At 47.0% G+C, this 14,763-nt stretch overlaps 1 protein-coding gene across 2 annotated transcripts in view; it reads right to left on the bottom strand.

Moving 5' to 3' along the window:
• MTHFD1L (methylenetetrahydrofolate dehydrogenase (NADP+ dependent) 1 like) overlaps positions 1 to 14,763 on the bottom strand; it is a 598,574-nt gene that overhangs the window by 502,539 nt on the left and 81,272 nt on the right. The gene's annotated exons all lie outside the window — the stretch shown is intronic.

Raw genomic sequence — 14,763 nt, 5'->3', positions numbered from 1 at the left:
TAATACATTTCTCTATCGTCCTAGTGGATGCTGGGGTTCCTGAAAGGACCATGGGGAATAGCGGCTCCGCAGGAGACAGGGCACAAAAAGTAAAGCTTTAGGATCAGGTGGTGTGCACTGGCTCCTCCCCCTATGACCCTCCTCCAAGCCTCAGTTAGATTTTTGTGCCCGGCCGAGAAGGGTGCAATCTAGGTGGCTCTCCTGAGCTGCTTAGAATAAAAGTTTAGTTAGGTTTTTTTATTTTCAGTGAGTCCTGCTGGCAACAGGCTCACTGCATCGTGGGACTAAGGGGAGAAGAAACGGACTCACCTGAGTGCAGAGTGGATCGGGTTTCTTAGGCTACTGGACACTAGCTCCAGAGGGACGATCACAGGTTCAGCCTGGATGGGTCACCGGAGCCGCGCCGCCGTCCCCCTTACAGAGCCAGAAGAGACGAAGAGGTCCGGTGAAATCGGCGGCAGAAGACATCCTGTCTTCAGACTAAGGTAGCGCACAGCACCGCAGCTGTGCGCCATTGCTCTCAGCACACTTCACACTCCAGTCACTGAGGGTGCAGGGCGCTGGGGGGGGAGCGCCCTGAGACGCAATATAACGGAATACCTTAGGTGGCAAAACAGAATACATCACATATAGCTCCTGGGCTATATGGATGTATTTTAATCCCCTGCCATTTTACACAGAAAAGCGGGAGATAAGGACGTCGTGAAGGGGCGGAGCCTATCTCCTCAGCACACAAGCGCCATTTTCCCTCACAGCTCCGCTGGAAGGACGGCTCCCTGACTCCCCTGCAGTCCTGCTTCAGAATCAGGGTAAAAAAGAGAAGGGGGGGCATTTTTGGCAGCAAATAACGATAATAACAGCAGCTATAAGGGAATAACACTTATATAAGGTTATCCCTATATATATATATATATATATATATATATATATATATATATATATATATATATATATATATATATATATATATATATATAGCGCTGGGTGTGTGCTGGCAGACTCTCCCTCTGTCTCTCCAAAGGGCTAAGTGGGGTCCTGTCCTCTATCAGAGCATTCCCGGTGTGTGTGCTGTGTGTCGGTACGCGTGTGTCGACATGTATGAGGAGGAAAATTATGTGGAGGCGGAGCAGTTGCCTGTGTTGGTGATGTCACCCCCTAGGGAGTCGACACCTGACTGGATGATTGTATTTAAACAATTAAGTGATAATGTCAGCAATTTGCAGAAAACTGTTGACGACATGAGACAGCCGGCAAATCAATTAGTGCCTGTCCAGGTGTCTCAGACACCGTCAGGGGCGCTAAAACGCCCGTTACCTCAGTGGGTCGACACAGACCCTGACACAGATACTGAGTCTAGTGTCGACGGTGACGAGACAAACGTAATGTCCAGTAGGGCCACACGTTACATGATCACGGCAATGAAAGAGGCATTGAACCTTTCTGACACTACAAGTACCACAAAGAAGGGTATTATGTGGGGAGAGAAAAAACTACCAATATTTTTTCCTGAGTCAGAGGAAATAAATGAGGTGTGTGAAAAAGCGTGGGTTTCCCCCGATAAAAAACAGCTAATTTCTAAAAAATTATTAGCATTATATCCTTTCCCGCCAGAGGTTAGGGCGCGTTGGGAAACACCCCCTAGGGTAGATAAGGCGCTCACACGTTTATCAAAACAAGTAGCGTTACCGTCTCCTGATACGGCTACCCTCAAAGAACCAGCTGATAGAAGGCTGGAAAATATCCTAAAAAGTATATACACACATACTGGTGTTATACTGCGACCAGCAATCGCCTCAGCCTGGATGTGCAGTGCTGGAGTCGCATGGTCGGATTCCCTGACCGAGAATATTGATACCCTGGATAGGGACAATATTTTGTTAACTATAGAACATTTAAAGGATGCACTACTATATATGCGTGATGCACAGAGGGATATTTGCACCCTGGCATCAAGAATAAGTGCTATGTCCATCTCTGCCAGAAGAGCGTTATGGACGCGACAGTGGTCAGGGGATGCGGATTCCAAACGGCACATGGAAGTATTGCCGTATAAAGGGGAGGAGTTATTTGGGGCTGGTCTATCGGACCTGGTGGCCACGGCAACGGCTGGAAAATCCACCTTTTTACCCCAGGTCACTCCACATCAGCAGACAAAGACACCGTCTTTTCAAACTCAGTCCTTTCGTTCCCATAAGTACAAGCGAGCAAAAGGCCACTCTTTTCTGCCCCGGGGCAGAGGAAGAGGAAAAAGACTGCACCATGCAGCCGCTTCACAGGAGCAGAAGCCCTCCCCTGCTTCTGCCAAGTCTTCAGCATGACGCTGGGGCTTTACAAGCAGACTCAGATATGGTGGGGGCCCGTCTCAAGAATTTCAACGCGCAGTGGGCTCACTCGCAAGTGGATCCCTGGATTCTACAGGTAGTATCGCAGGGGTACAAACTGGAATTCGAGGCGTTTCCCCCTCGTCGTTTCCTGAAGTCTGCATTACCAAAGTCTCCCTCCGACAGGGAGGCAGTTTTGGCAGCCATTCACAAGCTGTATTCCCAGCAGGTGATAATCAAGGTACCCCTCCTGCAACAAGGAAAGGGGTATTATTCCACGCTGTTTGTGGTACCGAAGCCGGACGGCTCGGTGAGACCAATTTTAAATCTGAAATCCTTGAACACTTACATAAAAAGGTTCAAATTCAAGATGGAGTCACTCAGAGCAGTGATAGCAAACCTGGAAGAAGGGGACTATATGGTGTCTCTGGACATCAAGGATGCTTATCTCCACGTCCCGATATACCCTTCTCACCAAGGGTACCTCAGGTTTGTAGTACAAAACTGTCATTATCAGTTTCAGACGCTGCCGTTTGGATTGTCCACGGCACCTCGGGTCTTTACCAAGGTAATGGCCGAAATGATGATTCTTCTAAGAAAAGACATTTTAATTATCCCTTACTTGGACGATCTCCTGATAAGGGCAAGATCCAGGGAACAGTTAGAAGTCGGAGTAGCACTATCTCAGGTAGTGTTACGTCAGCACGGGTGGATTCTAAATATTCCAAAATCGCAGCTGATTCCAACGACACGTCTACTGTTCCTAGGAATGATTCTGGACACAGTCCAGAAGAAGGTGTTTCTCCCGGAGGAGAAGGCCAGGGAGTTATCCGAGCTAGTCAGGAACCTCCTAAAACCAGGACAGGTCTCAGTGCATCAGTGCACGAGGGTCCTGGGGAAAATGGTGGCTTCTTACGAAGCGATTCCATTCGGAAGATTCCATGCAAGAACATTTCAGTGGGATCTACTGGACAAATGGTCCGGATCGCATCTGCAGATGCATCAGCGGATAACCCTGTCGCCAAGGACAAGGGTGTCTCTCCTGTGGTGGCTGCAGAGTGCTCATCTACTAGAGGGCCGCAGATTTGGCATTCAGGATTGGATCCTGGTAACCACGGATGCCAGCCTGAGAGGCTGGGGAGCAGTCACACAGGGAAGGAATTTCCAGGGCCTGTGGTCAAGCCTGGAAACGTCTCTTCATATAAACATTCTGGAACTAAGGGCCATTTACAATGCCCTAAGTCAAGCAAAACCTCTGCTTCAGGGTCAGGCGGTGTTGATCCAATCGGACAACATCACGTCAGTCGCCCACGTAAACAGACAGGGCGGCACGAGAAGCAGGAGGGCAATGGCAGAAGCTGCAAGGATTCTTCGCTGGGCGGAAAATCATGTGATAGCACTGTCAGCAGTATTCATTCCGGGAGTGGACAACTGGGAAGCAGACTTCCTCAGCAGACACGACCTTCACCCGGGAGAGTGGGGACTTCACCCAGAAGTCTTCCACCTGATTGTAAACCGTTGGGAAAAACCAAAGGTGGACATGATGGCGTCCCGCCTCAACAAAAAACTGGACAGATATTGCGCCAGGTCAAGGGACCCTCAGGCAATAGCAGTGGACGCTCTGGTAACGCCGTGGGTGTACCAGTCAGTGTATGTGTTCCCTCCTCTGCCTCTCATACCAAAAGTACTGAGAATCATAAGAAGGAGAGGAGTAAGAACTATACTCGTGGTTCCGGATTGGCCAAGACGGACTTGGTACCCGGAACTTCAAGAGATGCTCACGGACGAACCGTGGCCTCTACCTCTAAGAAAGGACCTGCTACTGCAGGAGCCTTGTCTGTTCCAAGACTTACCGCGGCTGCGTTTGACGGCATGGCGGTTGAACGCCGGATCCTGAGGGAAAAAGGCATTCCAGAAGAAGTCATCCCTACTCTGGTCAAAGCCAGGAAGGACGTAACCGCAAAACATTATCACCGCATTTGGCGTAAATATGTTGCGTGGTGTGAGGCCAAGAAGGCCCCTACAGAGGAATTTCAACTGGGTCGTTTCCTTCATTTCCTGCAAACAGGACTGTCTATGGGCCTAAAATTAGGGTCCATTAAGGTTCAAATTTCGGCCCTGTCGATTTTCTTCCAGAAAGAACTGGCTTCAGTACCTGAAGTTCAGACATTTGTAAAAGGGGTCCTGCACATACAGCCTCCTTTTGTGCCTCCAGTGGCACCTTGGGATCTCAATGTGGTGTTGAGTTTTCTGAAGTCACATTGGTTTGAACCACTTTCCACTGTGGACTTAAAATATCTCACATGGAAGGTGTCGATGCTGTTAGCCTTGGCTTCAGCCAGGCGTGTGTCAGAATTGGCGGCTTTATCATATAAAAGCCCTTACTTAATTTTTCATTCTGACAGGGCGGAATTGAGGACTCGTCCTCAATTTCTACCTAAGGTGGTTTCTGCATTTCACATGAACCAACCTATTGTGGTACCTGCGGCTACCAGGGACTTAGAGGACTCTAAGTTGCTTGACGTTGTCAGGGCCTTGAAAATATATGTTTCCAGGACGGCTGGAGTCAGAAAATCTGACTCGCTGTTTATCCTGTATGCACCCAACAAGCTGGGTGCTCCTGCTTCTAAGCAGACGATTGCTCGTTGGATTTGTAGTACAATTCAGCTTGCACATTCTGTGGCAGGATTGCCACAGCCAAAATCAGTAAAAGCCCATTCCACAAGGAAAGTGGGCTCATCTTGGGCGGCTGCCCGAGGGGTCTCGGCTTTACAACTTTGCCGAGCAGCTACTTGGTCAGGGGCAAACACGTTTGCTAAATTCTACAAATTTGATACCCTGGCTGAGGAGGACCTGGAGTTCTCTCATTCGGTGCTGCAGAGTCATCCGCACTCTCCCGCCCGTTTGGGAGCTTTGGTATAATCCCCATGGTCCTTTCAGGAACCCCAGCATCCACTAGGACGATAGAGAAAATAAGAATTTACTTACCGATAATTCTATTTCTCGGAGTCCGTAGTGGATGCTGGGCGCCCATCCCAAGTGCGGATTATCTGCAATACTTGTACATAGTTACAAAAATCGGGTTATTATTGTTGTGAGCCATCTTTTCAGAGGCTCCGCTGTTATCATACTGTTAACTGGGTTCAGATCACAGGTTGTACAGTGTGATTGGTGTGGCTGGTATGAGTCTTACCCGGGATTCAAAATCCTTCCTTATTGTGTACGCTCGTCCGGGCACAGTATCCTAACTGAGGCTTGGAGGAGGGTCATAGGGGGAGGAGCCAGTGCACACCACCTGATCCTAAAGCTTTACTTTTTGTGCCCTGTCTCCTGCGGAGCCGCTATTCCCCATGGTCCTTTCAGGAACCCCAGCATCCACTACGGACTCCGAGAAATAGAATTATCGGTAAGTAAATTCTTATTTTATCATGCTTGTATCTATGAATTTCCGGTATCGGCATGACACAGCATCAGCAGCTTTAACGCACACATTATGTGGTCTATTCATAAAGCAGAGAAAAGCCCTGTTTTGCATACTTTAGTATGGTGAGAGCGATTCATGAAAGGACAGAAAGCTCATCTGTCCACTTCTCCATGGAGTTCAGATTCACCATCTCAGGACAGTGTAATCTAATCTTCAGTGCGGAAACACCAGGGAAGCTCAATGTTCTCTGCCCGGCACTAGCGCTTTACCCCCAACCTACCTGCAGCTGTTCGGGACCTTAGATGTCCACGCATGTGCAGATGTAACCCACTGGCTTCACAGGAGAAAAAAAGCACCACTGGAGCCCTGGATACTGGATTGCATCGCCAGAAGGGTAAATTTACATGGATTGCTACTTATCAAAGCTATATATCGCATCAAACTAATGCAATGTATTATTATCCTTTTTATGGCGCCACAAGGGATCCACAGCACCCAATTGCAGAGTACATAAACAAATAAGCAAAACCGAAAACAGCGACTTCCTGTTGAAGACAATATAGGACAAGCACAGGGTATATAAATATTGCTGTGTCAGCAGACAACACAAATAAATATCAGGGTGGCAGAAAACCGCGGGATTTGGTGCCATCAAAGATGGTTTAAAGTAAGAGAAAGAAAAGCACACGAGAGAAGAGGGCCCTACTCGTAAGAGCTTACATTCTAAAAAGGGAGGAGCAGACAGACATGGGTGACAGAGGGGGTGGACAGTGAGAAACCGGTATAGTGATAAGTAACAATTCACTTTCCGATTTCTATATGAATAGACCCATACAGTATGTGCTATAACTTTATGTATGAATTTATGAAGATTAGCCACACAGAAAATAGGATTTTGATAACCTACCGGTAAATCCTTTTCTCCTAGTCCGTAGAGGATGCTGGGGACATCAAGACCATGGGGTATAGACGGGATCCGCAGGAGACATGGGCACTCTAAAGACTTTTTGTTGGGTGTGAACTGGCTCCTCCCTCTATGCCCCTCCTCCAGACCTTAGTTGTAGGAACTGTGCCCAGGGAGACTGACATTTTCGAGGAAAGGAATTACTTAACTAGTGGTGAGATATCTACCAACTCACACCACACACATGGCATTCAACAGAACACACGCCAACAGGCATGAACTAATTGCAGCAACATGCTGAAACCAAGATCACACAACTTATGTAACTGTAATAACTAAACTGCAGGTAAAGTACGCACTGGGAAGGGCGCCCAGCATCCTCTACGGACTAGGAGAAAAGGATTTACCGGTAGGTTATCAAAATCCTATTTTTTCGTAAGTCCTAGAGGATGCTGGGGATAACATCAAGACCATGGGGTCTGTACCATAGCTCTAGTACAGGCGGGAGAGTGCGGATGACCCTGCAGCACCGATTGACCAAACTTTAGGTCCTCATCGGCCAAGGTGTCAAACTTGTAGAACTCAGCAAATGTGTTTGACCCTGACCAAGTAGCAGTTCGGCAAAGTTGTAATGCAGAGACCACCCGGGCAGCCGCCCAGGATGAGCCCACCTTCCTAGTGGAGTGGACCTTTACAGACGTCGGTAACGGCAATCCAGCCGTAGTATGAGCTTGCTGAATCGCATTTCTAATCCGACGTGCAATAGTCTGCTTGGAAGCAGGACAGCCAATCTTGTTGTGATCATACAGGACAAACAGAGCCTCTGTTTTCCGTATACGAGCTGTTATAGCAACATAGATTTTCAAAGCTCTAACCACATCTAGAGACTTTGATTCAGTGAATGTGTCAGTAACTACTAGCACCACAATAGGTTGGTTTATGTGAAAAGCAGAAACCACCTTTGGAAGAAAATGTTGGCGAGTTCGCATCTCTGCCCTATCTTCAGGGAAAATCAGATAAGGGCTCTGGTAAGACAAGGCGCCCAATTCAGACACCCGCCTTGCGGATGCCAATGCCAAAAGCATCACCACTTTCCAAGTGAGAAACTTCAACTCTATCTTTTGTAGAGGCTCAAACCAATCCGATTGAAGGAACTGCAATACCACGTTATGGTCCCATGGTGCCACTGGAGGCACGAATGGAGGCTGGATGTGCAGAACCCCTTTTACGAAGGTCTGAACCTCTGGAAGAGAGGCCAATTGTTTTTGGAAGAACACTTACAAGGCCGAAATCTGGACCTCGATTGATCCCAATTGTAGGCCCGTCTCCACACCATCCTGCAAAAAATTGAGAAAACGTCCTAAGTGAAACTCCTCCGTAGGAGCTTTCTTGGATTCACACCAAGACACATATTTTCTCCAAATACGGTGATAATGTTTTGACGTTACTCCCTTTCTGGCCTGAATAAGGGTGGGGATGACCTCCTTAGGAATACCCTTCCTGGCTAGGATACGGCGCTCAACAGCCATGCCGTCAAACGTAGCCGCGGTAAGTCTTGGTACACACAGGGCCCCTGCTGCAGCAGGTCCTCCCAAGGAGGAAGAGGCCGAGGATCTCCTATGAGTAACTGCTGAAGATCTGGGTACCAAGCCCTTCTTGGCCAGTCTGGGGCAATGAAAATTGCTCGAACCCTTGTCTTTCTTATGATCCCGAGTACTTTTGGGATCAGCGGAAGTGGAGGGAAAACATACACTGACGGAAACACCCACTGGGTCACCAGTGCATCCACTGCTACTGCTTGAGGGTCTCTCGACTTGGAACAGTATCTCTGAAGCTTCTTGTTGAGACGAGACGCCATCATGTTTATTTGAGGAACTCCCCAAAGACTTGGTGGAGGCCCCACTCTCCTGGATGGAGATCGTGTCTGCTGAGGAAGTCTGCTTCCCAGTTGTCCACTCCCAGAATGAATATTGCCGACAGAGCTTGTAGATGTTTTTCTGCCCAGCGGAGGATTTTTGACGCCTCTGCCATTGCCGTTCTGCTTTTCGTTTCGTCCTGCCTGTTTATGTATGCGACTGCTGTTACATTGTCTGCCTGGATCTGCACGGGACGGTCTTGAAGAAGATGTACCGCTTGTTGAAGGCCGTTGTAAATGGCTCTTAGCTCCAGGATGTTTATGTGAAGGCAGGCTTCCTGTTGTGACCAACGTCCCTGGAAGTTTTCTGAGAGACTGCTCCCCAGCCTCGGAGACTTGCATCTGTGGTTACTAGGACCCAGTCCTGAATCCCGAACCTGCGTCCCTCTAGCAGGTGAGAGCTGTGCAACCACCACAGGAGCGAAATCCTGGTTTTTGACGACAGGATTATCTTTCTGTGCATGTGTAGATGTGACCCAGACCACTTGTCCAACAGGTAACACTGGAATACTCTGGCATGGAACCTGCCAAACTGTATGGCCTCGTAGGCCGCCACCATCTTGCCCAACAACCGAATGCACTGATGGATCGACACACTTGATGGTTTCAATATCTGTTTTACCATTTTCTGGATTTCCAGAGCCTTTTCCAACGGAAGAAATACTCTCTGAACTTCTGTGTCCAGAATCATCCCGAGGAAAGACAACCTTGTCGTCGGTTCCAACTGTGACTTTGGGTAATTTATGATCCACCCGTGTTGTTGGAGTATTGACAGGGAGAGGGATATGTTTTGTAATAACTGCTCCCTGGATCTCGCCTTTATCAAGAGGTCGTCCAGATAAGGGATTATATTGACTCCTTTCTGACGAAGGAGGACCATCATCTCCGCCATCACCTTGGTGAATACCCTCAGCGCCGTGGAGAAACCGAAAGGTAACGTCTGGAACTGGTAATGGCAATCCTGAATCGCGAATCTCAGATAAGCCTGGTGAGGAGGATAAATGGGAACATGCAGGTAAGCATCCTTTATGCCCACCGACACTAAGTAGTCCCCCTCCTCCAGACTGGCAATCACCGCCCGAAGTGATTCCATCTTGAACTTGAACCTTTTCAGGAAGAAATTCAGATCTTTTAGATTTAGGATCGGTCTGACCGAGCCGCCCGGCTTCGGAACAACAAAGAGGCTTAAATAAAAACCCTCCCCTTGTTGTGACAACGGTACCAGGACTATAACCTGGTCTTGACATAATTTTTGGATTGCCGCTGTTACTGCTTCTCTCTCTGGCGGAGAAGCTGGCAAGGTCGATTTGAAAAATCGGCATGGGGGAACGTCTTGAAACTATAGTTTGTATCCCTAGGATACTATTTGCAACACCCAGGGATCCAGGCCAGACAGAATCCAATCCTGGCTGAAGAGTCTGAGACGTGCCCCCATCCGAGCGGCCTCCCGCAAGGGAGTTCCAGCGTCATGCTGGGGATTTGGCAGAATTAGGGGTAGACTTCTGCTCTTGGGAACCTGGAGCCGGTGTGGTCTTCTTTCCCCTTCCCCTACCTGCAAAGAAGGGGAAACCTTTGGCCTTTTTGCATTTATTGGGCCTGAAAGGACTGCATTTGCGGGTGATAGGTCTTTTTTGCCGGTGCAGGCGCAGAGGGCAAAAATGTTGACTTACCTGCGGTAGCCGCCGAGACTAACGCATCCAGGCCATCGCCAAATAAGGCCTCAACTTTATATGGGAGAGCCTCCATGTTTCTTTTGGAATCTGCATCCGCGTTCCACTGGCGAATCCATAACGCCCGCCTAGCCGATACTGCCATGGTAGCGGCTTGTGAACTCAAGAGTCCAATATCCTTCATTGCTTCCAGCATGTAGGATGCAGCGTCCTTGATATTCCCTAACTTAAGGAGTATCTCATCTTTATCAATCGTGTCAATTTCTGATGACACGCTTTCTGACCATATTTTAATAGCGCGACTCACCCAGGCAATAGTGGGCCTGAGCAGTGTACCATTGGTAACATAAATGGATTTCAATGTCGTTTCCATTTTGCGGTCTGCCGGCTCTTTAAGAGAAGCCGTGCGAGGAGCAGGGAGAATTACCTTCTTTGTCAACCTGGAAAGTGCACTGTCTAACAAAGGGGGTGACTCCCATTTTTTCCTGTCTTCAACCGGGAAAGGATAAGCTATCTGAATCCTTTTGGGAATACGAAATTTTTTATCAGGATTCACCCACATCCCTTCAAACAGAGTATTTAGTTTGTGTGAAGGAGGGAACGTGACTTTGGATTTCTTTTTCTTACATAAATAAGCTTTCTCCTGAGGTACAGGAGTGCTTTCTGTAACCTCCAACACGTCCCTTATAGCCATAATTGTATACTTTTTGCCAATTTATGATCTATCTCTCTGGATTCACTATTGTCGACACAAGAATCAGAATCCGTGTCGGTATCAGTGTTTACAACATTTGCAAATGGTCTCATAAGGAATAACAGCATCCTGAAAAACCACATCTTCCACAGATTTTCTCCAGCATGCAGTCTTAGATTCAGATTTATCTAATCTACGGTTAATCAGATGCATACTGTCACGTAGCTCTTTCACCCATGTACGCTCTTGGTGTGCCGGTAGCGCCACCACATTACAACTCTGTGTCCCTAAAATGGCTTCCTCCGGGGAGGAACTCCCTGCCTCAGACATGCCTCACATGTGTACACCACACTCACAGACACACTGGGACTTATTTTGGGGACAGACCCACAGTAAAATCTGTCAGGGGGACACAGGATAGGAGCAGCCAGTTCACAAACCCAGCGCCAATATTGCCTGTGAACACAGTATGTCCACAACCCAAAAGCGCTTTTAAATAGTAATATACACTATCAAATGCACCACAATCGCTTTGTGCCCCCCTTTATAGCACCCTGTACTTGTCAGAAGTGGAGGAGAGGACCAGCGTGTTCTCTGCAGCCTGAGGAAAGAGAGAACATGGTGCTGAGAAGTGTGCTGGCTGCCTGAGAAAGAAGCACCACCCTTTTTACCTCAGAAACTTTTCATAATATTTATACTGGCGGGGGTAGGGCTGTGCCTAGGCATCTTATGCCCCCTTTTAGCCAGATTGAGGTATTTTTCTTGCTGCCCAGGGCGGCGGCGGTGCCCCCCCCCCCTGCAGTGCCTGTGTGTGGGCAGCAATGGCGCGCTGCGCTCCCGCCAGCCGCGCCTCAGACGTCACTTACTTGATTGAGGATCATTCTTCTCATACTCACCTGTCTTCTGACTTCTGGCTCTGTGAGGGGGGTGACGGCTTGCTGTGGGAGTGAGCATCTAGACACGGCTAGCGTTCAGTTCCCTTCAGGAGCTAATGGTGTCCTGTCAGCCAGAAGCAGAGCCATGAAACTCTGAGGAAGTTGGTTCTGCTTCTGCCCCCTCAGTCCCACGAAGCAGGGAGTCTGATGCCAGCAGATCTCCCTGAAAATAAAAAACCTAACATAAGTCTTTTCAGAGAAACTCAGTAGAGCTCCTCAGAGTGCATCCAGTCGACCTGGGCACATTTCTAAAACTGGGGTCTGGAGGAGGGGCATAGAGGGAGGAGCCAGTTCACACCCAATGAAAAGTCTTTAGAGTGCCCATGTCTCCTGCGGAGCCCGTCTATACCCCATGGTCTTGATGTCGTCCCCAGCATCGTCTAGGACGTATGACAAAAAACGGTTTTCCAAGTGAGAAATTTAACATCCACTTGTTGTAAGGGTTCAAAAAGTGAAGACTGTAAAAAATCTAAAACCAGATTCAAATCCCATGGAGCTGTAGGTAGTATAAATGGAGGTTGTACTCTGAGGACACCTTGTAAGAAAGTGTGTACTGTTGGCAAAAGGGCCAAACGCCTTTGAAAGTAAATTGACAAGGCAGAGACCTGCACCTTTAGTGTAGATTAACCATAGTCCTCCATCTAACCCAGTCTGTAAAAATAGCAAAAGACGCAAAAGTAAAAAAATAGAAGCAACTGTGGAGACCTCTCCACTTGTGCTCTATCCCGACTGAGCACAGAAAAAACACTGAAGCATCTTGGGAGTATGGAGGGGGTGGAGGGTTACTAATTTAAATATTTAAATGTGCCTATCCCTGCTAACACCAGTCCATATCCCAAGAGTACTCCAGTGACCCCTAGTGGATGAAAAAGAAAGCAGTTTTAAAGTTGTTGAGACAATGGGGTTTAGATCCGGATACACCTTTGTGGCACTCTATGGTGCGGTCCAAACTTGTGGGAATGCAGGTCCGTGAGGTCTAGAGGGAGTGACCTCTGTCGACAATTATACTCCTCAGGGATGCTAAAATCATTCGCTCAATTACAACGGGAGTTTAGTATACCTACACTTTTTTAGGTTTCTTCAATTGAGGCATACACTGTCTGCTCAATTGCCTGAGGGTCCTCCAATAATCACTCACACCTACATTAAAAAAAAATGTAATGACCATAGGCCCACGCAGGTAGTCATCTAACCTATATTCATTTCTGTGAACGTCTATGCAAGGCTGATTTGGGGACTCTACTGGAGGAATAGTGGAAAATAGCTTTAGAGTGCCCACGGGTATCCATAACCTCCATTTGTTTTCAACAAATACACCTATTTGTGTTGCATAGGGTGTAGATTACTCCAGTACATTTGTATAGATTTAGTGGTAGGACATCTCAGTGTCCTAAATGTGGGGCAGCTCGTTGCATATTTTTATATCTGGTCTGGGAATGCCTTCAGGTATCAAGTTTCTGGATTTGCATAATAGGGGTTCTCTCATCTACTGGAAATCTCAGGGCTGCTTTTACAATAACATGTTTACTGGGCATAGTTGATGCAAATAGGCTGGATACGTTCACTATACAATATGTTGTTAACATGAGCAGCCTCGCTAAAGTATACATAGCCAGAATTTGGATGGTCCAGGAGGGTCCAATTCGTAAACCGTTCTTATCTCTGGTGAATACAAATCTGGCCCACGAGCACACACATTTTTGGCTGGACGAGCGGAATCCAAGTTCAAAAAAATCTGCAACAAGTGGTTCAATTTAAACTATTCTTTGAACTTCTCCTGAAACAGAACCATCTACTAGGTCCACCCCTAACGTTTAAAAAAAAAATAGTGCATATTAATGTAATTATGATACATTTGAAGGCTTGTTTGCCTTAGGTAGAGGATGCGAGGGGATTATTCTTGCTTTGTTTTTTTCCTTTCTCCGGTTCATTTTTTTTAATGTCTTCTCATATGTTTAATTGTATACTGTATGATTAACACACATTACACAAATTTAATTTGTATGCCCATATTTGTGGTGCGGAGTGTAAATATCTGCTGTGCTACGAAAAAAAACTAAAAAGAATATTAAATTTAATTTAAAAAAAATTATTTGCACATACCCAACAGTGTTAAGATAGAAATATACTAAAATAAAATTATTCTGTATATAGAGTCCATTAAGAAAATTTACACCAATTGTTGTTTCACCATACAATGCATTTTTAGCATGTAAAAATTAGCTCTAGAAAACTAGAACTTGATGGCAGATAAGAACCACTTGGCCCATCTAGTCTGCCCATTCAGTTAGTTTAAGGGGGGAGCTCAATTATCCGCATGTAAATTAAAGTAGCCTTAACCACCAGCAGTATTGTAGATTTTTTTATTTTTTTTTCACCTGCCAAAATTTGCAATAATGGACTCGTTTTCACAGCCGCGATCTTGAAAACACATGGATCCGGGAACTTATCCCAGATCCATGTGTTGTCCCCGCAAAATAACTGGGCCGCAACTGAATTTCCTGATACCACCATCAGGCAATAAATAACGGTAAAGTCCCATCATATTCATGCGTGTGATTGGGAATTTAGAATGTAACCTCCAAATGGGACAGGGACTAGTGTGAATGGTTACATAAAGCAGGGATGGGGAACCTTCAGCCCTCCAGCTGTTGTTGAACTACACATACCAGCATGCCTTGCTACAGTTTTGCTATTTGGCCAGGCTAAAGCTGTTGCAGGGCATGCTGGGATGTGTAGTTCAACAACAGCTGGAGGGCCAAAGGTTCCCCATCCCTGACAAAGTATGGTCTGCACAGAGAGCGTAATAGGATTTGCAATATAATGTATACATAAAATATTTAGTTGTTTCTCCTAAACTAGAGAGGTGTTGGCAGTTTCACTGATGGCGAACAGCAAAT

The sequence above is a fragment of the Pseudophryne corroboree genome, chromosome 4 (assembly GCF_028390025.1).
Source record: "Pseudophryne corroboree isolate aPseCor3 chromosome 4, aPseCor3.hap2, whole genome shotgun sequence".
Lineage (NCBI taxonomy): Eukaryota > Metazoa > Chordata > Amphibia > Anura > Myobatrachidae > Pseudophryne > Pseudophryne corroboree.
The sequence above is the reverse complement of the archived record's forward strand: the minus strand, read 5'-3'. Positions and strand labels throughout refer to the sequence as shown.